This window comes from Podarcis erhardii (assembly GCF_964252035.2).
Source record: "Podarcis erhardii genome assembly, chromosome: 5".
In the NCBI taxonomy this organism is placed as follows: domain Eukaryota; kingdom Metazoa; phylum Chordata; class Lepidosauria; order Squamata; family Lacertidae; genus Podarcis; species Podarcis erhardii.
This window is the reverse complement of record NC_138509.1, coordinates 60,631,414-60,656,466: the sequence shown is the minus strand read 5'-3', so window position 1 is coordinate 60,656,466 and position 25,053 is coordinate 60,631,414. Positions and strand designations below refer to the sequence as shown.

Sequence of the window (25,053 nt, the reverse complement as noted above, 5' to 3'; positions counted from 1 at the left end):
ACATATTTCTGCTGAAGTGACATTATCCCAAAGGACAAAGATACATACATAATTCAGTCTTAACTGAGATTCCAAGAATGGGTAGACATCTGTATAGCTTTTACCAGATAGGTTTGCATTTCACATATATAGTGGGTAGTATCCAGCCTACAGTTTGTATCCAACTAAATCACTGCGCATAAGAAATGATTTCTGTAAGTGCTATGGAACATCTCCTCCCTCTACTCCCCACACAAATCTGCCCAGACTTCCAGAGCAAATTTGGGGTGGTGCAGGACAAGGGGAGAGGTGGGGAGGGGAGTTCCACTGTGTTTGGGGAAGTGCTTCTAAACCCAAACAGATTAAGTTGTATACAGTTCCTATTGAAATCAGTTGGACTTAAATCATGACTAGCTTGTTAAAATGATTTCAACAGAACTTGTTCAATTAACAGTCCAGATCTCTTTCTCTTTCTCTCTCCCTCCCTCTCTCTTTCTCTCTCTCTCTCTCTCTCTCTCTCTCTCATTGAATACCTATACATTTTTCACCCACAAACACTATGTGATATTATAAAGAACCAAATCAAAACTACTGTATAGTTTGTTTTGTCACAGGTCTTGTTTAAGTGAGCAATCTGCTCTTCTCAGTGGAGCAAAGCTAATGATCTACCTACAGCAAGTGCTGTCTGGCAGCCAGAGCACATGCTTTTCCTGCCCCGAAGTCCCTTAACAATGATCAAAAGAGATCAGCTTTGTGGGCAAGAAGGAACTTGTGATTTTCAACACTCGCCTAGTTAGGAGAGCCAAAACGAATTCCAGCTTCAAAAGGAAAAAATGTATATATGCGCATGTAGATTGACCTTTAATATCTCCAGAAAAGAACATAGTGGGAGAAACACAAAACATAAAGATTAAAGCACAGAGACTAATGGTACTCAAAACTGATGGAAGATAAAGTTAACCTGAAAGCAGCAGCAACATTCTTGACAAAGTGAGGTCAATGTGATGATCGGAAAGAAACTTCAGTACCAGGACACAGCTTTTCCAATTTGATTAATGGAGTGAAGGTAAAAGGAGGAGATTGAAAACCAGATGCCTAAACACCTCTTTCAAAAGACAAAGAGTTGCCAGCTAGTTGCTGGGAAGAGAAGGCATCTCTACTATCATTTTAAACTAAAGTAGAAGCCAAAATGGAGCTGCTGAACAATGCCATCCATAAAAATGCCGTGAAAAAAACTGATGTCTTGTATAGCTTCAGTGTTTGAAACAATCCCTACGTGTACAAAGATCATTTGTCTAGTCTAACACATATGGAATTAGTTAGGTCAACATACTGTTGGTGCTATAAAAATGATAAAGAGCAGCAGCAGCTTGGGGTCCAAAATAAGACAGAGATGCCATTAAGCAATGAAACCTCCCAGCTACCCCAATATGGTATTGTAAGGCAATATCAATGGCCTGTTGTGTTGACCCACTGTTCTGTCCTCTCCAGCACAGAATCCCTCTCTCATGATTAGTGGGTTTTGACCAGCAAATGAACCCTGGGTGAGATTTGCCATAGTCTTCTAGAACAAGCTTTGCCCACCCAAGCATGAACTCCTCGTCCAGATCTCCATTCATACTAGGTACATACCAGACATTTCTCCCCTCCTCCTGAGACTTCCCTGCCTCCATTCTTTAAACACTGATTTTTTTCCTGAATGGCCACAGAAAAGCAAACACAGATACTAATGGTCCTGCATTTCCTAGTTTGTGTCAAAACCCAAGACTATTCTATGATAAGAAAGCAACAGACAGCAGGTGATTGAGGAAAATTGCTTTTGATGATGATGAAGACTTGAGAACCACCCTTTTTCTAAGAAGGTAGCAGTAGAGCTCAAAATCGGAGGGGCAAGAGCAACAGACATGCATTAAGTTGCATTTCATTAAGACACATAATACTGAGAAACAATAGAGTCCCCTGTGGCTGCTACAATGGATTTAGATTTAATGTCTTTTCTCTCCAGTGAACAATTCATCCCCCACCTTCTTACAAATGATGACTTGTGGGTCTTAACCTTACAAGCAAAGATGCATGTGACCCATTAGTTACCCTATTTAAAGGCTTTTGTATGAGCTGGAGCCATGGTTTTATATGGAGGCTCCAAATCACAGTAGCAGATGGTCTCACAAAACATACCCCCCCAACCCTTTTTATTCACCTTCTGCAAGTCATCAACATTCTCTCCTTATTGCATAGATGATGGTTTATATCCGCTCGGCCCCATGTTTGCTTTGCATGTTTCCAGGATGGATAGTGTGGTGTGAAACATTTGCCCCAAACTGTGAACTGAGTCAGCAAGTGGAACCAGGATACCTGTCCTCGTTGTATATGCGTCCCCTCGCAAATTGCGTATTCATATTTGCAATAAATGCTTTTTAAAAATCAAGCAAATGTTAACAGAACCCTCAACACACATTAGTAAGTGTCTCTGTGCACGTGTGCAATTTTTTATTATTTATAGTTTTCAAAAATTGCTACCAAAACTCCATGCTGGTGACGCAAGCTGGCTAACACAATTTCGCTTTAAAGTCGCACATCTAAGGGCACCCACTACAGATGAAAAGAGACAAGTAGTAATCTGGTTCTTTAAAATATTGTGCTTGCATCTTGTTTGTGCATATCTACATTTCCAAGTACATGTATGAAGCACTGCATCCAACATCTGAAGTTCCCTCCATACTATTTTCTCCTACTGGCTCTTAATTGTTGATCCTTCCCATGACACTTTGTCCCCAGCTTGCAGAAACTGGCTTGTAGAAATCAGCAACTGGGTTTTCACACTTTGGGAACCCTTAAGTCTTGACTGTAAGAAGACATGGAAAATATTTCTTGTTCCCCTGTGCTGTACTCCTCCAAGGGCTCCTTGAGCAGTAGAGGGAACACCATGTTAAAAGCAGGAGCCAAAGTAGAATGAGCAGGGTTTCACCACTGTAACAGCAGTCATTTTACACAAGTGGCTCTCAGTTCGATCTGGTGTCTAATGCAATGTAAACAGGAAACCTGCATCAGCTGGGAATGTGCAGCTGCATTATAAAATGCCTATCCTATGCTTTTCCCCCTCATGAAGAATAATTAGAACTAACATAAACAGGATGAGAGAGGCCCCTCAAGTGAAAATGTCCTGGATCCATGAAGGAGCATGGGCAACTGGCCTTCCTGCAGCACTGTAAACCTGGCTGGTGCCATAATTACCACAGAGGTGGGAGGCAGAGGCAGAAGACAAGAGGAAAATCTGCCAGAGCAGGTGCAGTTCACTCTAAAAAGTGGCAAAGAGTTTCCCTCTTCTCAATGGAGATGGAGAAAGAAACTCAAGGTATTGATAATGCAGGAGTTGCCAACCTTTCTGGGCCCTTGGTAATATTTGCAAACCAGTGGAAAAAGTCATGGGCTACACACACACACACTGCAACCTAGGCCCCAACTGCACTATACATTTAAAGCAGTATCACAGAATAATAGAATCACAAGAGTTGGAAGGGACCCTGAGGATCATCTAGTCCAACCCCCTGTAATGCAAGAATAGGCAGCTATCATATACGAGGATCAAACCTACAACCTTGGCATCATCAGCACCACACTCTAACCAACTGAGCTATCCTGGCCACCATATCACTTTAAACAGGCATTGCTTCCCCCAAAGAATTCTGGGAACTATGGCTTGTTAGGAGTGTTGAGAATTGTAAAGAGATCCCTGTTGCACTCACAGATCTACAATTCCCAGAATGGTTTAACAGTCAATGCCTCTTTCCAAGGAACTCTACAAATTGTAGCTCTAAGAGGGGAACAGTGGTCTCCTAACAATTCTCAGCACCCTTAAAAAACTACACTGTCCCAGATTCTTTGGAGGAAGCCATGCCTGTTTTAAGTGATATGATATGGTGCTGGGGGAGACTTGAGAGTCCCATGGACTGCAAGAAGATCAAACCTACCCATTCTTAAAGAAATCAGCCCTGAGTGCTCACTGGAAGGACAGATCCTGAAGCTGAGGCTCCAATACTTTGGCCACCTCATGAGAGGAGGACTCCCTGGAAAAGAACCTGATGTTGGGAAGGATTAAGGGCACAAGGAGAAGGGGACGACAGAGGACAAGATGGTTGGAGGGTGTTCTCGAAGCTATGAAAATGAGTTTGACCAAGCTGTGGGAGGCAGTGGAAGACAGGAGTGCCTGGCCTACTCTGGTCCATGGCGTCATGAATAGTCGGACACGACTAAACAACTAAACAACAACAATACAACAAAAAATAATCAATTTGAATTGTGTGACTCTTAATAGTGTCTACTTGACCCCTAAATTTAAGAATGTGAACTAGTCACTTCTGGGGCTCCTCTGTGATTAAGGGCCCTGAAGCTTAAGCTTCATTAGTTTCATAGTAGATCTGCCCCTTTGCCTACTTGCTACCGGGCCAGATTCAAGTGGTTGTTATTTGTTTACAAAGTCCAGCACAACTTGCACCCTGAATGTGGAATTTGTTACCATTTGATATAAGGCATGCTCCAACAAGCTAGCTACTCTCTTAGATGCATGCTTAAGACTTTTAATTTATCCAAGCATTTTCTTCTAGTAGTGAATTACTATTTTAACTGTCTTACTTTTGGTGTATATTTTATCCTTACTTTTGGTTTCTTGTAAACCACTCTGATAAGGTGAGCAGTTTACAAATCTTTTAAAATAAATAAATAAATAAAATAAAACCTTTGACATGCTAGGAAATGTTATTTACAAGTTAAGAAGAACTAAAATAGATTTTGGGAACCTCAGTTGCTCCAATTTTTTATTAGAGGGAGATCGGGTGATGTGGATAGATTACATGCAATGTATGGCCAATATAAAGGCCAGCTGAATACAGAAATCCACCAGCAAGCAGAAGCTGATAAAAATAGCTGCAAAATGCCTTATTTGTCTGTGGAGATGTACAGCTTTCTCTTATTTCTCAGGAGCACAGAATGATGATAGGCTGGAATGCATCAAGCAGCATGAATATTTCACGTCAGACTGTTAGCTTCTATTTGATCACACTATCTCCAGTGGAACACAGCCTCTATCAAGATGCTAGCATTTCCAAGTCTTCCGCTTCACCAGGGGTATTTTGAAAAAGAGGAGAGCCCCTTTCTTGACTGTGCCTTCTATGAGACACTTAAGACAACAAACCAAAAGAGCAGGTTCACACAATACTCTTAAAATGTTACAGGAACCTTTGAACAGTTCCCCACAACATGTTTATACTATGATGTGGGTGTTTTCACTAGCATCAGATAAGCAGAAGGCCTTCCATTTAAAAGGACAACACTCAATCACTTCAATATAAATTCAGCCTGCATGGTGACCCTGTGAGAGACTAGTGCATCATAGAGTGAGACACGTAGAGTGGAATGTTGTTGGGCAGCTTCCTGCTTTGCATTGGCTGTTTTCCAGATTATGTCTTCTTATAGCTCACCTTTTCAATATCATTGGTGCCGAAATTCAGGCTCTTGCCATACTGACACCCCAGCATCACACCTGAATGAATGGACACATTAAATTCTTTTGATTGATGTTTCATCAGTATGCTGTAGTTGCTTTGTCTGCCACTTTTTAATCTGTTTATTTTTTAAAAAATACATTTTGCATGTTATTGCTATTTTTGCATTGTTATCAACAAACCTGGAATGTTGTTTGAATAAGGGTGGTCTGTCTATCTGTCTGTCTGTCTGTCTGTCTGTCTGTCTGTCTGTCTGTCTGTCTGTCTCTATTTACTTTTAAAAACCAAGCAATATTTGTTTACATACATAATAAAAGCTACCTGTAGAGATGTGATTAGCTTTGTGCTAATAGGATAATTTTAATATGCAATCCTGTGCTGCACTTCCAAGGAGCTAAAGAAGCATCTTAAAAGGGTAAACTTTGCCTGCTGATGGTAAGAGTTCTCCCAATACAATAGCAAGGAGGGATGCATGCCAAATTTGTGTTGCTAATGATATGGAAGACTGAAATCATTGCAAAGGGAACATTCAAACTTTGTCGTTCCCAGAAGAAATGTTACACCTATAAAAGCTTCCCACTGCAGGCCAGAAGCCTGGTGCTGGCCAAGGTGCTAAAAGAGAGATTTTGTTCTCCAGGCTTCTCCTCCTCTGGCTGCTGCCTATGTCAGAAATATAACTGTTAGAGACATTAACACAAGAGAATAGGACTAAGAAGCTTACAGCAATGATATAAGGAAGGCCTAGAGCTGCAGGTTTGGGATATCTTTGCCATCTGTTTTGCTGGCAGGCTGGAATTTCCCAGGAGTGAATTCCGAGCTAATTTATCCTGGTTTGGTACACAAAGAAAGCAATTCTTTGTGTAGAGGATATCTCACATGGGAATATTCCTACTTGTTTTTCTCTTGAAACTCCAGCAGGAATCATCTGGATAATTACCTAACTTCGACGACTGAAGAAAATTCTGGCATTCCTGTCAGCTGACTAGAAAGACCAACAACTGCACTGAACATCATACAGCCCTTGACAATGAGGCTTCAAAACAAAGCAGTATATTCTGGCAGGTGAATTCTATTCTTTGCTTGAGTTGAAAGGCATTTTGAGCCCCAGCTTGTAGCAGTTATCAGGACTGATTACGGTACTTGGAGGCACAGCCAAAATGGCACTATGAAGGCAGGAACCAGGTTGAACAGCCACAAGAGCTGTACGCAATGAGTTGAGATGAGGCAGGGGAAGAGTATGAATAAAGGGCAGACAATAAGTAAGAGATTTCTATTTCTAACAGTAGCCCCACTGCTCTGTGTGTGGATGGAAACGGCCCAGAACAAGTTGTTGTCCAATGCAGACATGTACCCAAATTTTACAACTGCTCTTTGCTGCTGTTTTACCAGCACTGTCTTGTCCAACCCTGTATGCTCTTTATGAAAGAACTCCAAACAAGAAAGAACCTAGGGACCAAGTGATTCTATAGACGTGTGCAAATGTATCCAATTTTCTAAGGTGGAATTGAAAATATTCAATGAGATTGGAGTACATGCTAAGAGCACATGGCCATAAGATTATTTAGAGATTCAGGAAAGAATTGAAAGATGCCAAGCCAGATCCCAAGAGAGTGCCTCCATCTCAACCTCTGGGATCATGTATGCGCTTAGTATGCAAATACCTCAGACAGGATTAAATAGGTTATGTGCTGGGATAAGGGGCGCGGGTGGTGCTGTGGGTAAAACCTCAGTGCCTAGGACTTGCCAATCGCATGGTTGGCGGTTCGAATCCCCGCGGCGGGGTGAGCTCCTGTCTTTCGGTCCCAGCTCCTGCCCACCTAGCAGTTCGAAAGCACCCCTAAGTGCAAGTAGATAAATAGGTACCGCTTTATAGCGGGAAGGTAAACAGTGTTTCCGTATGCTGCGCTGGTGCTGGCTCGCCAGAGCAGCTTCGTCACGCTGGCCACGTGACCCGGAAGTGTCTCCGGACAGCGCTGGCCCCTGGCCTCTTAAGTGAGATGGGTGCACAACCCTAGAGTCGGACACGACTGGCCCATACGGGTAGGGGTACCTTTACCTTTACTATGCTGGGATAGCTCAGTCGGTAGAGCATGGTTTGAGCCCCACGTTGGACAAAAGATTCCTGCAGTGCAGAGGGTTGCACTAGATGACCCTTGTGGTCCCTTCCAACTCAACAATTGATTCTATGATTCTATGAACAACTTGCTATCTTAAAAAAAAAGTGGACTGATAATCTCAAAGAACATACAAATAGGCTGCAAGAAGACAAGCACACTATTTTTCTGTGTTAGAGCATCTTCATCTCCCACTCCTTCATTATACATATACCACAGTATTTTGTGCTGTTGTGAAACGTTTTGTTATTATCTAGTTTCAAAACCATAGTATGATTTATTGGTTGACATATATGGTTGTGTGCTGCTTTGTGTATGTTTCTGCTTCAAAAGTGGTCTATGATTTGAAACAAAAATCATCCATCCGTCAATCAGTCACTATAGCATAGTAAAACAGTGGCCAGGGAAGTCATAGTTCAAGACCATACATTAAAACAACAACAACAACAAAACCCTAACAGAGTAGCCCCATCACTACAGTTGCATGGAGGAAGAATGAGCTAGGGCGTTCATGGGTGATGCCTGACCCTCCAGGATTTTTCTTTAAAACAAACAAACCAAAATGGAGGGGAGAGGAGAAGCAACAGATGAGCAGTGCCTCCTGGGGATTTGGCAATAGCGTGTGTGTGTGTCATGGCTCACAATTATTTCCTCTTCATGGACATTGGTTTTTTTAACCATTTGAACCTGACATATACCCTTAATTACACACACAAGTATCTATTAAAGGACAAAAGGTAGTCAGTACACATCTTGTACCTGTGTCTCAGAATTCTGGAAAAAAAAATGCTTTGGAACAATTAGGTGTAGATGTATGGTTTATTAATGAGGTAATCAGGGTCTTTCCTTGGCCAGGAATAGATGCTTACCAATCTGGCCTTTGCAGTTCAAGGGACGTGACTCTTCCACCTGGGAAATCAGGAGATTTTTCATGAAAAAGCCAAACAGAGTGTGTGTGTGTGAGTGTGTGTGTGTGTGTGTGTAGGGGGGATCATTTGTGTAGCAACAGGTAGGACTTCATATTCAAAATAAATTAGATACATATTTTCTGTACACATTCAATACGGAGTTTCTTTAGACAAGGTAACAATTGGAATAATCATGTAAATCACTGGATTGTGAGACTAACCTATCACTGACAATGTACAACACAAGGGAAGAAAAGAAGGGAAGGCTTTGAACAGCATGCAAAGACTTACCTAAATGCATCAATTGAATGGTAGGTCGGGAAGGATGACATCAGAGTTCCATTATAAAAGAGAGAGAGAAAGAGAGAAGAGGCGAATTAATAATTACAATCACCCTGATGACAGATGCTATATTTAGAAACAACAAAATCCAGTGCAAGTTTGGAGGGACAACAAAAGAGACGGCTGTTGCAAATCTTTATAAAAGTAGACAAGCAAATGATATAACTCAGCTTTATGTGGGGACTTTAGCATATTACAACCAGTTCTGAGCAGAGCTATGATTGCTGAAATTGCTTCTTTGATTTACAATGAACAAATTTAATGGATTCACCAAGCACTGGTTCAGACTATGTTACCAAGAATGACCAGGCACACAGGCCAGGCACACAAGTAAGACACTCAGCTGAAAACCCAACACCAAAGTCTAATGTGGAATGTATTTACACATTTGACTCCGTCTCAAAAGTCTCAGGACAGGAAACAGGAAATTGAAATAATTATTTATAAACTATATGAAGCATGGATCTCTTAATTACATAACTGGGCATGAGAAATACTTACTTCTTCAAATCATATTTCTAACCTGTGCTACCCTGAAGAACCAAGTTTCTGGACCATATGCTAGGAAGGATCCCTTTGGTGAAAAAGCTGGACCTTGTTACATTTAGGCCCACTTGGAATTTCCCCACGCAATGCTTACCTGTACTCCCCGGAGACACACTTCATAGAGAACAAAACATATGGCCTAGTTCCATGGATATGTCTGCAATTACTCAAAGGCATACTCATGAGAGCTGAAAAGTATGTACTCCATGATAGCATCTAATTGCCATCAGAAGCTGCAACTGCATCCTTCAATTTAGTACAGTTATGCGAAAAAAAATTATATGTCTTTGGAGACAATGGATGTGCATGGCATAGAGAAGATTTTGAGTGACTCTTAAGTTACTTTAGTGAGGAATCATAAGGTCAATTTTAAAAAGGTGAACTCCTGTAATTTATAGTATAAAATCTATCAGACATGGTAGCATGAGCTTGCTTTGAATCAGCTTGTGAAATGGAATAAGATTGAGTGTATGGGGGGGGGCTCATTTAATTTTACTGCACACAGGTGGTGTAGTGACAATAAAGGTTTATTATTATTATTATTATTATTATTATTATTATTAATTATTATATCATCCATGCAGAAATTTCTCCATGTGGCAGTAGAGAGCTGAACTGGTGATTTTGCCTCAAGGTCTACAAAGCTTTCATGGGGTATTTACACTTAAAATACCCCTAAACCCAGCAATATCTAGTGAAAATATTAAAAACTGGGTGTGTATTTAATAGCTGGGTTACAAGGAGATGCTTTTATGGCAAGATCTTTATGGGGCAGAGATCCATATATGCAGCCAAACATTTCCATTGGCTACCCTGAAACCTTGGGATAGGGAGGGAACGTAAGAGATGGTTTGGATAACTTCCAGACTGGATTACTGCTATGAGCTCCAAGTGGGGCCACTCTTAAAGACTACAGAGAAACCTGACCAAACTGAAGTAGCCAGATTTCTGGCTGAGTTTACATTTAGAATTTCCATAACACCTGTTTAAAATAGCTTCACTGGTTGCCAGATTGTTTGTAGGCCAAATTCAAGATGCTGACATTAGTGCTTAAAGCCCTAAATGTCTCAATTCCCAAATATGTGAAAAACTGCCTCATTCCCTACAAATCCTCAAGATTGGCAGAGGGGGGCTTTTGACTGCTTTTGGGAGGTTTGTGGATGGAAGGGTAGCCTGGGAGAAATTTTTTTATGGTGCGACTGCATTTGGAAAACTGTTCACAGTTCTAGTCGTCTCTCCCCAAAAACAATAATAAATAATAATAATAATAAATTTTATTTATATCCCGCCCTCCCCAGCCGAAGCCGGGCTCAGGGCGGCTAACAACACTAAAACAGTACAACATTATAAAACATTATAAAAATGGATTAAAATGAATTAAAATCAAAATTGATGGCAACCATAAACTAAAGTTTTGTAAAGATTGCCAGAGGAGGGAGTCAGGCTGCGCCCTGACCAAAGGCCAGGTGGAACAGCTCTGTCTTGCAGGCCCTGCGGAAAGATGTCAAGTCCTGCAGGGCCCTTGTCTCTTGTGAGAGAGCGTTCCACCAGGTTGGAGCCGCAGCCGAAAAAGCCCTGGCTCTAGTTGAGGCCAGCCTAACCTCTCTGTGGCTTGGGACCTTCAAGATGTTTTTATTTGAAGATCGTAAGTTCCTCTGTGGGGCATACCAGGAGAGGCGGTCCCGTAGGTACGAGGGCCCTAGGCCGTATAGGGCTTTGAAGGTTAAAACCAGCACCTTAAACCTGATCCTGTACTCCACCGGGAGCCAGTGCAGCTGGTATAGCACCGGATGAATGTGATCTCTAAGCGAAGACCCCGTAAGGAGTCTCGCTTCAGCATTTTGCACCCGCTGGAGTTTCTGGGTCAGTCTCAAGGGCAGCCCCACGTAGAGCGAGTTACAATAATCCAGTCTGGAGGTGACCGTCGCGTGGATCACAGTGGCTAGGTCGGGGCGTGAGAGGTAAGGAGCCAACTGCTTAGCTTGGCGGAGATGAAAGAATGCCGCCTTTGTTATAGCTGCAATCTGCGCCTCCATAGAGAGGGAGGTATCGAAGATTACACCCAAACTCTTAACGGACGGTGCTGGCACTAATTGCACCCCCGCAAGAGATGGGAGTTGCCCCCTCAGCCCCCCGTCGTCCCGTCCCAGCCAGAGGACCTCTGTCTTCGAAGGATTTAACTTCAGCCGGCTCCCACGTAACCATCCAGCCACAGCCTCCAAGCATCTGATCAGTGTGTCTGGGGCAGAGTCCGGGTGGCCGTCCATCAACAGATAGAGTTGGGTGTCATCAGCATACTGATGGCAGCCCAGCCCAAAACTCCGGGCAAGCTGGGCGAGGGGGCGCATAAAGATGTTAAAAAGCATTGGGGAGAGTATTGCACCCTGGGGCACGCCACACACCAAGGAGTGGCGGGATGACAATTCCCCCCCAAGTGCCACCCTCTGTCCCCGACCGGAGAGAAACGAGCGCAGCCATTGAAGGACTGTGCCCTGGATCCCCACGTCGGCAAGGCGGTGGTCCAGGAGTTCGTGATCGACCATGTCGAAGGCTGCTGACAGGTCTAGAAGAATCAGCAGCCCCGACCCGCCTCGATCCAGCTGCCTGCGGAGGTCATCTGTTAGGGCGACCAGAGCCGTCTCAGTCCCATGACCAGCGCGGAAGCCGGACTGGAATGGATCCAGAGCCGATGTTTCATCCAGAAACCTACCAAGCTGTTCAGCAACCGCTCTCTCAATCACCTTACCCAGGAATGGAAGATTCGAAACCGGGCGGTAATTGGATAGATCTAAGGGATCTAATGATGTTTTCTTTAAGAGCGGGCGCACCACTGCCTCCTTCAGTTCCCCTGGGAATGTCCCGGTGCCAAGGGACAGATTGATGATATCCCCCAGGGGGGCCCGCACCTCGTCTGGACACGCTCTAATCAGCCAGGACGGGCACGGGTCGAGAGGACATGTGGTGGGCTTTCCAGCTCGGAGGAGTCTGTCCACATCGGCTGGGGATATCCGGTCAAAGTGGTCCAATACTGGACCCGAGGACAGTCGAGGGGCCTCCAGTTCCTTTATTGTATCCAAATTGGCAGGGAGGTCATGGCGGAGCAACAAGACCTTCTCCGCAAAAAAGCTCGCAAATGCCTCACAGCTGTGTGTCAAATTGTTATTTAAATTTGGCTGTCCTTCGAGGGACGTTAAAGACCGAATTATACTAAATAATTGCGCCGGGCGAGAGCTAGCGGATGCAATGGAGGCCGAGAAGTAAGACTTCTTAGCGGCCTTCACTGCCATCTCATAGGTTTTCATAAAAACCCTATAAGATGTTCTTGAGGCTCCGTCACGGGCACCCCGCCATACTCGCTCTAGCCGTCTGAGGTCCCGCTTCATTTTCCGGAGCTCCTCGGTAAACCAGGGAGCCCGGTTTCTGCGGGGTCGCAGAGGGCGCTTAGGTGCGATCTCATTGATGGCTGCCAGGAGCTGGGTATTCCAGGCCTCAACAAGCTCAGTCAATGAGTCGCCAGGGGGAGAAAGGTCCCGCAAGGCTTGACGGAATCTATCAGGGTCCATCAGCCTTTGCGGGCGAGCCCAAATTGGCTCGCCACCCAAGCAGGGTGGGGGTGGAACGTCAATCCTGGCTTTCAGGGCATAGTGATCAGACCATGGCACCTTCATCGAAGGAAACATGATCACATCTATACCGATGCCAAAGATCAGATCCAGCGTGTGGCCTGCTTGATGTGTGGGGCCCGAAACAAACTGGGAGAGCCCTAGTGTCGCCATGGAAGACACCAGGTCCAGAGCCTGCGAGGAGGGAGTGGCATCAGCATGGATGTTGAAGTCCCCCAATACCAATAGGTTAGGGAACTCCAAGGCCCAGCCGGCCACCGCCTCCAGCAGGCCTGACAGGGTGGCTGCTGGTGCGCTGGGTGGCCGGTACACCAGCCAGACAGCCAAGCTCACCTCGGAGCCCCACACTAGGCCAACACATTCAATGCCGGGGATCGATGGCGATGGTAGAGCCCTGAAAGGACAATCTTCCCGGATTAATAACGCCACCCCTCCCCCCCGGCCCACAGTCCGCGACTGGTGGAGGACGGAGAAACCCGGGGGCGCCATCTCTCGTAAGGTAACAGTTACCCCTTCGCGCACCCAGGTCTCCGTCACACAAGCCAGGTCAACCCCCTGCGAGGTAAAGAAATCTCGCAGGGTGGCGGTTTTGTTGCCTATAGACCTGGCATTGCACAACACCAGTGACGGAGGTGAGTAATCCTTGCTCACCCTACCCTCGTCTCTCGGGATGGGGCGCAGATTGGAAGGGGTACGAGCATATCCGTATCTCGATCCCCTTCGCCTATGACATCTGCCCCCACCGCCATACCTCCCTTGCCCCTCCACAGTAGGAATCCCAAGCCTCAGGCTCACCTCCATTTACAGAATATAAAAGCAAACAAACAAAAACAATTATACGAAAGTAAAGCCGATCCCCACCCCACTCCACAACCACCCCACCCCAACCCAAAATAGACCAAAACAAAATAAAAATAAAAACTTATCCAATATTGGATAAGTTGGAAAAGGTTCAGAAAATGATCAAAGGGGTGCAGCAACTCCCTCTATGAGGCTAGACTGCAGTGTTTGGGACTTTTTAGTTTGGAGAACAGGTGAGTAAGAGGTGACATGATAGAAGTTTATAAAATTAAGCATGGAATGGAAAAAGTAGATAGAGAAAAGTTTCTCTCTCTCTCTGCTAACACTAGAACTTGTGGCCATTCAAAGGAAGCTGAATGTTGGAAGCTTCAGAACAGATAAAAGAAAGTACTTCTTTATGCAACACAGTTGAATTGTGGAACTCATTCCCACAGGAGGCAGTGGTGGCCACCATCTTGGATGGCTTTAAAAGACAAATCCATGGAGGACAAGGTTATCAACGGTTGCTAACCACATGATGGCCATATTCCTATGTCAGTCTGCCTCTGAATACCATTTGGTGGGAATCACAGGAAGGCAAAGTGCTCTTGTGCTTATGTTCAAGCTTGCATGCTTCCCACAGGCATTTGGCTGACCACAGAGAGAACAGGATGCTGAACTAGATGCTCTGATCCAGCAGATTCATCCTATGCTCTTATGAGAGAGCCATTGGTGGCAGCCTTGAGCTGTGGATTTCCCTATAGTTTTCATGTTATGCTGAAGAAACTCCGCTTTACCTTGGACTTTGACACTGATAGGACCCACCCTATTCCTTGGATAGCAAATGGCATTTGCTGATTTTAATAACGCGTTTGCATATTGTTGTAACCCACCCTGGGACCATATGGCGAAGAGTCATCATCACCACCATTATCACAAAATAAATAAATCTCAGTGCAGGAAGTACAGACCTATGAAACTTGTTCTTTGGTTTTTTGCTTATTTTTGATCAGTCAGTGAAGACAGATTAATATAACTCTCACAGTTCTGCCATTAAGCTGATTATTCCCCGTAGGAGCCATGTAGCCACAGAAAACTTAATTGGCACATGGCTGATAGTGTGTAGAATTAAAAGGAGGCAACGGATACCAGAAGTACAGCCAAATCAGCAGCAAGAATAGAGCCTTGTGACGGGGGGGGGGGGGGAGGGATGTTTTGACTCTGATGGTGTTAACTAAAGGTGGCAAAAGCTAACATAAGGAAGTGTCCACCTCAGTTGAAGAGAAGAAATTGGAAATAACTACGAGGGCAAAGTGAATAAAGAGATAGCTTGAGAACTGAATGCTCTATTCTGTAAAAAAAATGCAGTTAGGCATTTTGTTGAGAAGTATATAGCCGTGGCTGGATTTCTGAGAAACCAAATGTGGCACTTTCCCCAGAGCACCAGCTCTTAAGGAGGCCAATCAGGAGATTATTTCCATATCAAAGCAACGCATGAACCCTCGGCACCCTGGACAAGAAAAACTAATTCTTTGTACATGTGCTGATCAGGAAACTGCCTGCATGATCCATCTATCCCTTAAATAAATATAAAAAACTGACTATTGCGACGAAGATGACAACTGCCTGTCATGAGGCTGCTTAGTGTCATTCTATAGAGCTCAGTGAAACAGCAGCGGCAAATATACTGGTCTCTAGCAGCCCTTCTAAATATGCCAGCAAACAATTAGTCTCAGCCAGCAATGGCAATGCAGACAACAGACTTAAAAGGTCAGTTAGGCGTCTCAAGGTTGCAGCAGACCTTTGACCTTCAGCTGCCAGTCTCAACAAGCCCTTAGTCCCTCCCTCCCGTGCACCTCAACACTTCCCCTTCTCTTCCTTTCATTCTCTTTCTTCAGGCAAAGGAATTTCTCAAGAGTGCTTCCACATTATTCAAAGCAAGCACAAATGTGTAACCTAATCAACACACTGAGCCCTAACAAAGGAGAGCCACACTCAGCTAACCTGTTCTTGAATGGGGTGCAGGCCTCCTGCCCCAGCATTCCCAAGGGATGCCAGAATCTGTTTTAATCTACATTGGAGAAACACGGCACTCGCTAAAAGCACTTCTTCTTTCCCAGATCCCAGCAGCAGGAGCAATTTATTTCTGCACACAGCCCAGGGTTGCAAGATCCAGCACCACTTGCACAGAGGGAGGGAAGTGTCAAAAAGAAGTCACTCGATAGGATGCCAAAGGGATTGGGGTGGCCAGACAGGGGGAGGAGATCTATCGTATAAAAAGAAGAAAAGCAACGAGAAGGAAGAGACTTGGTTCAGTAATCGGGACCAATTTTCCATCCTCTTGTTTAAAGAGGACAGCTCAAAAGCGACAATATAATTATGCAGCCCAGGAAGTGGGATATTTTCTGCTTACTGACATCCCAGAGGAAGTGGCGGAGATTTGTAAAAGCCTGCAGAATATGGAAGCTTTCCCACCCATTAAAAGGAGGGGGGAAGTTTTGCATTTCTGAACTTTATTTATTTTTGCTGTAAAACGCAGAGCACAAAAGCCCTGTGGGTATCTGGGCAGCCAAAGATTGCTGCTAAGGACAGGGAAGGCAAAGGAAAGAAGAAGAAGAAAAGGGGGGGGGGGAGTGAAGAACAGTCCACAAAGGCAACACTTTTCCATAACAAGGACAAGGCTGCTGTGTTTTAGAAGTATTAGTTCTGGCTTCAGTCACAAGCATAAAGGAATTTGGCAAGCCCCATCCAGCTCCCTCATTGCTTCAAAACCACAGACCGTTCTGGCACAATTAGCTGGCCCAGCTTAGGAGGAGGCTGCCAGCTAGGATGGAGGTGTTTCATCAGAGCATTTTCTGCTGTCTGACCCTACTGTGTTGGAATCCAGCAATAACTAGCCATCTTTGATTTTTTTAAAAAAACATTGTTTGAAGTTACTTCATTGCCAAGATTCCTCCACACTCACACCCCTTCTTCTCTGCATCGCCCGCCATATGGGCCCACTAGAGGCAATGCTGCAAGAGCAAGTATTTTCATCTCTGCGTCTCCGTTTTCAGATGCTCAATTTCCTGACTAATTCCTACCCCCTGCCCCCAATATTTGTTCTCACTTTAGAAGCAGGGAGGCGGCAGCCCACAGCTAGGGCAGTCTCTCCCAGACAGGGGATTTTGTACTGAGCCATATTCTCTCCTAGCTCTAAGCGCCAGGCTTCTTCATCTGCTACAATTCATACACAAAGACAAATGCATCTCTGTGGACACAGATGCCAGTTTTCAGTTTATCCAATCATGGCCCCACCAATTAGATTTCCTGTAATATGGGAATATTTAGCTTTCTGTATCAGTCAGGCAAACAATAACGTCTATTTTTTTTCCAGGCGGAGAGTTGTACACAACTCATCTTTTGTGACATGGAAACAGACGCCATCTTCTGTGTTGTGTGTGAAAGTGGAGGAGGATGGAGATAAAAATCCAACCAGCAGGCTGGACACACTTTTCACACTGGGAAGCTCCAGATTAGCAAAACCATATCTGGCTGAGGCCCGGTTCTACAGAGTAATTTGCTTAATGGATAATCCAGCCTTGATCTTATCCTGCTTCTATGAATGATAGGAAATATACACTGTGAATACTCCACTGGGTTGAAATAATAATACATGCTCTTTCTGAAGGAAATGTGAAGGCCAAGTTTAAAAACCTTACAAAACAGCTAAACATATCCACTACACATCCTTCTAAAAGGTAAAACATTCAGTGTACAATGCTCAAGACTGGGACTTGCTGTGTAGTCTTGGACTGGCCACTCTTGGGTTAGCCAAACCCCACACTTCCCCCAAGCCCCATCTCTCATCCCTCCCATCCCGTTTCTGATTTAGTTCTAGATTTTTTGGGAAGTTGTTTGTTGTTCAACATTGCCTTATGGAAGGTGAGATAAATACATGTACCTGCTACTTAGACACAAAAAATATTTGATGCTGGTGCCTAGGAATTTGAATTATTTGTTCTGTCTGGATGATTATTAATACTTACTGACAGAACCAACATGCCTACAAATACCAAGGCACACATTTGAGCTAGTTGCAAAAATTAGTTGGGTAAAAGGTCAAAAGCGACAGATGAATGAAACAAGGCAGACACAGTAACACTGGATGGAGTCTCAAGGGAACACACAGGATCTCTTGTTCAAGTTGTGCTAGCTATCCCAGCTTAGGCTTATTTCTGCATCTTCAATTAACTTCTTCGTCTCTGACTACTATGAAATCATCTACTGTTTAACTTCTTAAGAGGCAGGTACAGGAATTTAAATCTGCCTGGATCTTGCATTTTCTGGCCAGGAAGCCCTTCCCACAAATCCAATAGGTATGAGGCCTGATTGTTGTTATCCTGAGGTGAGAGGAAAACATCTTGCATAGGCCTGAATGTTTCCTTGTTGCTACTTCAGACTTCACGATGCAATGAAAACCAGCTCTAAGAGTAAGTCCTGGTTCAAAGTAGACCCCCAAAATAAGTTAGACAGAAGTCAAAGAATACAAAGAAGGGACCCAAACCGGTGTAAAGGAATGGAAAGAACGCGAAAAGTAGAAAAGTAGAAATATGAAAGTAAATTCTTTCTAGACATTATATGTATAGATTACTTAAATAACGGTTTGTGTTCCTGAAATGCAATTATGTATTGTGAATTTGTTGTTTGTTTTTTCTTTTTCCTCTTTCCTTCCTTTTTTTCTTGTTTTTTTGTAATCTTTTTCTTTTCTTTTTTTCTCTTCTTTTTGGGTTTATTATTGATATTTGATTGTATTTTACTGTTAAATTAATAAAGCTTAATTTTTTAAAAACCAAAAAACCAAAACAAAGTAGACCCCCAAAACATGAATGCCAAGGACAGTTTGTAACTGGGAGTCGTAAAAATGCCTTTGCAATGCAGAATGCTGTGAGAAAATATACAGCAAAATAAATAAATAAATAAATTAAAAAAAGAAGATTCAGGCAAAAACTTAACAGAAAAACCAATTATAATGTTAAAATGCAGCATTGAAATCTTGGTGTCTGGGTGCCTCAAGTGCACACTGCTCTGTTTCCTTCATTCTGTCTGTCTGCTATTCCTTTTTTAAAAGAAAGAAAGAAAACAACAACAGTAATGGTCACAGTCTAAAGCAAGGATAGGGAAGCTGTGACCCTCCAGATGTTGTTGGAGTACAATTCCCATCATCCTTGACCACTGGTCATGCTGGCTTAGGGTGATGGGAGTTGGAGTCCAAAAGCCTAAGGAGGGCCACAGATTCTTCATCCCTGGAAAGCTTGGAACCACAGAGAAGTCACTATTAATTGACACTAGGATGCGAAGCTGTGCATTTAGGAGATGGTGATGAAGGGAAAAGTGATAACGGGAGTCTGGCTTGTTTCCATTTGGGTAGCACAAGAAAGTGGGAATTTAGGAGTATCTGACTTGCAGCCAATTCAGCAAACAAACAGGGAAAACAAAAGAGCACAGGGAAGGCAAGCAAGTTAAGGAGAGAATAAGAAGTGGCTGCAAAAAGTCAGCAAGCAGCCACAGAAAGCAACTGTATTCCCTTTAGCCAGCAGGTGTTGCTCTGGCAATAGGAAGAGACCAGAGAGCAGCAACGGCTATAAAGAAACAACTGAGCTGCTTAAAAATAATAAAAATAGGAAAATAACATGTCCAGGCAATACAAGGGCCAAATGAAACCCACAGCCAATGCCTTGGAATTCCTCCCCAACTAGCTCAATGGTCCAGCTGTCAAAGGGAATCAAAAGGTCACACGTTCTACACACATCCACGCACGTTCTAGCCTGTTCCCTTCAACTACTTGGAACTGTTATAATAGCTGCTCAATACAAAACCCAACTAAAACATGGCAAGTCACGAAGGCTTCCCCCCATCCCTGGCCTCCATTTCAGCGCTCATTTGCCTATTGCTTGGCACAGCAAACACGTTTTGTTAGCATGAAGAGGAACAGTAGCAAGGCCTTTATACTCTTGGAATATTGAGGGAGATGGAAAAGCCCCAAGACCTTGAAAATAATAAAAGAGAGAATGCATCAATTCAGAAAAAGGGCACACAGCAAAAACAAGGAAATTCAAGCACAAGTAACATACTAACATGATGGGTGAGGCTAGGTAGCCCACTTGAATCTGGTGTGTGAGGGTTGTTGTTTTTTGGGTGGGGGGCATGAATATTCCTCCCAATTAGGTAATAACAAATTTTCCCAGTTCCTTATGGAAAACGCAGGGCAGGGCCTACTGCAAGTGAGGCTTTGGTGGTGGTGGTGCCCCGGGGAGTCCTGCTGGGTGTTAACCTGTGACAAGGCCTTCTCAGCTTCCCTGTTCCTGCATCTGTCTCCCTCATTACTCAGTTTAAGGAGGAACTTAAAAGCATTTCTGTTTTCACCTAGGCAGTTGATGACTGAAAGATACTGTTCCTGGTAACCCTGAAATCACTAGCTGAGAGAATGTTTTTAACTGTTTTTAGAATCCTTCTACAATGTTTTTATATTGGTGTGTTTGCCATTCAGGGCTCCTTCATGAGGGAGGGCAGGATATAAAATGAATGACTAAATAAATAAATGGGATACATAAACACTGAGCCACTGACAGTTTTCTATTACCCAAGCCATCTGATACAAGATCAATTACGTTACCTTAATTTCCTGTTAGGGAGGAACAGTTAATGTCTCCCAACTGCTGCAGCACAGTAACTATTGACAGGTACCAGTAGTTAGTTTGGTACGGGGAGACTAGATTGGTAAAAGCAAGGAGCCTATCCCAAAGTAGTAACGCATCCTTATCAAAACATGGAACATTCTTCCAACTAAAAATTACTCAGGACAGTTTTTGTTGCATAATTACTTTGATTTTTCTGCTGGCTTCAGTCACTGACTACTAGATTAAATTCAGATTTAATCCATACATTTTGACAAGGCTTCAGTCATTTAAGACATCCACCACTCCAAAGTAATGGCTAAATAAATTCCTGAACAGGAGGACTAGCTGAGTTAGCCAACAGAACAATGGGGTGAATCATTATCCCCATGGCCTCAAGTTAATGTAGATTCCCACCCACCCCTGTTCTTGTCTTGTCTATGGGTACCAGAGCATGAGAGATGGTGAGTGAACCAAGTCAGCATAAATTTCCCTCAAAAATGACAGACAGCAGATAAAGAGAGGAAACAGAGGAAATGGGTCTGTTTTCTGCAGCTGGTTTAACTCAGTGACAAAGCGAGGTATTAAGGGTGATCCTCATTTGCGATCAAACCAAATTGCTTTTTTTTAAAGTCAACAGCAATTGCTAGACGTTATCAGGGTGGCGGAGAAGAGAAGATGCAAGAGTGTTTTGTTTGCTTTTGACAGCAGACTCACATGCGCCATGACAACTACTTCTGGTTGAGGTTTCCATATTACTCACCAATGAGAAAAGAAGTCAACAGCTACAACTATATATGAGAATCCAGGAGCACCTTTTGGCCTAGAGATACCTCCAAGGCATGTAACAAAATATGCTAGTAACAAAAAGTAAATGATACCTCCAAGGCATGTAACAAAATATGCTAGTAACAAAAAGTAAATGTCCCATAAGAAGCAATGCTTCATAAGAAGCAATGTCCCATAAGAAGCAATGCTTCCTCCCTCAGAACTTGGAAACGTATAAAATAGAAAAAGACAACCAGAAGGCAAGATATCTCAATAAAAACTAAATAAACAAACTATGTAGAATGTGTTGTAAGCAGTGTATCTGAAGAAGTGTGCATGCACACGAAAGCTCATACCAAGAACTGACTTAGTTGGTCTTTAAGGTGCTACTGGAAGGAATTTGTTTTGTTTTGACTATGTAGAATGCATAACCCAAGGAATACACAGTCTGAGCAAGCATATTCTGATCGACTCACTCCTGTATGCCAGCCCCTCAGCTCAGATTTCTGTATTGTGAGAATAATATGCCCATCCCTCATGCTTTTGAACAACTGCAGACATGTAACAGACTTGTGTTGAATTCCTTGTCACTATCCTGAGGGGCAGGGAAGTACAAAAAGCTAATGAAAGAGCCTGTCACTATGGGTATATATATTTTTTTATTTTCAAAACTCCAAAGAGGAAATGGAGAATGTGAAGACACCACTGCCATCCTTTCAGCTTGCTCTGAGAAATAAGATGAGATGATGCTCTTCAATTTTCTTTCAAAAGCAGCTGAGTTCAGTGAACTCTTTTTAATGAGGATTAGAGGTGAGGCAGAGAGCAAATGGTCTCCTAGCTGAGGGGAACAAATGCATTCCATTTTCAATATCCCTCCCCAGCCCCCAACACCCTCTGGGCTGGGAGGCTCATGCATATTTGACATGTTTTCCACTCAGACAGTAATTTCAGGAGCAGCTTATCTCATTCTGGTTTATATGGCTTTAAGAAATACAAATATTCTATGTTCTTTATGGAAAGCTCTGATCCTAGTATAACTACAACAAGGACTCTGAGAATTCTAACACGAATCAGACCCATTTTAAATTCAATAGCATTGTTCACATGGCACCCTTAATATATTATTGGGATACAACGCCCATCATTCCTGACCGTTGGACATATTGTCTGGGGCTGATTGGAGTTGTGATCCATGTTGGCTATTCCTGGCTTATAGTGATGGCGAAAACCATGTGGCAACTGAAAATACATTTAAACTCACTCACATGCATGTCTGAAAATATTTATACAACAGAATATTTATACAACAATCCTGTCTCATATACAAGAAAGGGAACTGTGTGTACATTGATTTGTCTCACCTTAAGAACTGATCAAGGTGGGGAACTTCTGGTCTTCCAGTTCTCTTTATCCCTGACTACTGGGCATACTGGTTAGGGGTGATGTGAGTTGCAGACCAATTACAACTGGATGGCAACAAGTCTCCCACCATCCTAAACTACTCTGTGGTTTAAGAACTGCCTGCTTGGATCAGGCTAAGATCCATCTGGGCCACCATTCTGTTTCCAAGAGTGGCTAGTCAACTGCTTCCAGGTATATTTACAACCACAGCATGAAGGCAACATCCTTCTATTTGTCCTCTGGCAGCTAGTATTCAGAGCTATATTGCCTCTAAACATGGAGGTTCCATTTAGTTGTGGCCAATAGCCAAATGTTACCATCTGCAAATTTCTGCCGAGACCTTGCTTTCTATTTGTAGTAGATGGTGCCTAGGATTGTACAGGCTGCCTGATGGTAGAAAAGTGGATTAAAATGTTCTTAGGCCCCTAAATTCAAATATTACAACACAGTAGAGGGAAACAAGAGGCTTCTGGGACCAGGATCCAGTATTTCATGAGAAGTTTCTTGGTAATGAAGGTATACAAACTACATAGTGCAATTTTATAGGTGTCCATGCAGAACAAATCCCATGAGAATTACTGCTAGGTAAAAGTGCAGCCACGAAATTAAAAGACGCCTGCTTCTTGGGAGAAAAGCAATGACAAACCTAGACAGCATCTTAAAAAGTAGAGACATCACCTTGCCAACAAAGGTCCGTATATTAAAAGCTATGGTTTTCCCAGTAGTGATGTATGGAAGTGAGAGCTGGACCATAAAGAAGGCTGATCGCCGAAGAATTGATTCTTTTGAATTATGGTGCTGGAGGAGACTCTTGAGAGTCCCATGGACTGCAAGAAGAACAAACCTATCCATTCTGAAGGAAATCAGACCTGAGTGCTCACTGGAAGGACAGATCCTGAAGCTGAGGCTCCAATACTTTGGCCACCTCATGAGAAGAGAAGACTCCCTGGAAAAGACCCTGATGTTGGGAAAGATGGAGGGCACAAGGAGAAGGGGACGACAGAGGACGAGATGTTTGGATGGTGTTCTCGAAGCTACGAGCATGAGTTTGACAAACTGCGGGAGGCAGTGGAAGACAGAAGTGCCTGGTGTGCTCTGGTCCATGGGATCACGAAGAGTCGGACACGACTAAACGACTAAACAACAAAAGTGTAAAGGATTCCAGCCTAACTTACCGGTATACCTGTGATAAGCCAAAGGTTTTTTTGCTGCAGGTACAAATTTTCCTTTCAGTTAACTGTCAATAGGCCCAAACAATTAGCAACTATTGAAGATCCTGCTGCAATGAAGGCTCCACAGACAACCCCTCCTCATTTCCTCCCTGCGACAAGTTTTATGGCAGGAGACAGTCAAAACTTAAAATGGTACTTCCAGCTTGTCAGAAAACTACAATTACCTGTTTTGTAAAAATATAAAAATCCAGATGCATCTAGAGTTAAAACTGTTGACAACACAGCTTTTAATCTGAGTGTTCCACAATACTAGTGAGTATTGAACTTGCTTATTTTAAAGCCATTTTTACCTGATGCTGTCTTCAATTATTCCCATATTCAACAAAAAAGCAAATATTAAAGGTGCCCTTGCTTTCCTAAAATAGACAGCTGATCTTGTTTGCCAATATTGTATGATTACTTGTAAGAGAAGCTATGCCCTTCAGGATCATTTCTTTCTAAAGGAACAGAAATGTAACAGTAAATATAGAAGTTAAAAATTATATCGCTAATTAAGATAGCAACACTTCTAGCTGATATCTGGAAGTAAGCTTCACTGAATACAATTGAATTTACTTCCTAGTGAACTACCATAGAATTGAGCTGTAAAAGAATTGTTCCATTATATAGTTTTAAATAAGTCTCTACCTAGAACTTTGTAAGAAATATATGAACTTATACCAAAAAAGTTGCATGTTAAGGATGAATGATAATTATAATAGAATAACCCCCTAGCAAGATGATTCTACAGTAGTAAACATGAAATAGTCATAAAAGTGTTTGGATAGCTGTTGCCTATTCCCTGCCTATTACAGTGGGAAGCCAAACTGCTATAAGCTACTTCAACACACAAAGCTAGAAAGATGGCAGCATGCACTGAATTAGAATAAAGGAATGTAAACACAGATATGTTCCTCCTCTCAGGCATCTGTCCCACATTACTACTACTACTACTACTACTACTACTACTACTACTACTACTTGTTACTGGTTCATATGGAGGAACTGAGTTAGTTTTATATTTTAGGACTCATACCCAATCTTCTTCACCAACATCACTGTGCTTTGAAGACAGAGTTGTTGATAAATCTTTTAGTTATAAACAGAGCTTATACCTGTAATTAAAATGAGCTGATAAAGCAGTCTTGGAGGATAAAGGATGCGTGGTGAATCCTAGTGGAATTTGTTCCACACAGAGATAAGAAAGATAATCAGATAAAGCAC

At 43.1% G+C, this 25,053-nt stretch overlaps 1 protein-coding gene and 1 long non-coding RNA gene across 2 annotated transcripts in view; both read right to left on the bottom strand.

The window, feature by feature from the left end:
- Positions 1-20,604, bottom strand: part of LOC309343021 — a 60,021-nt gene extending 39,417 nt beyond the window's left edge. Inside the window, exon 1 of the long non-coding RNA XR_014157077.1 lies at positions 20,449-20,604. This is a non-coding gene — a long non-coding RNA (uncharacterized lncRNA). The remainder of the gene's footprint in view (positions 1-20,448) is intronic.
- HS6ST1 (heparan sulfate 6-O-sulfotransferase 1) overlaps positions 1-25,053 on the bottom strand; it is a 186,515-nt gene that overhangs the window by 100,649 nt on the left and 60,813 nt on the right. The window lies entirely within an intron of this gene.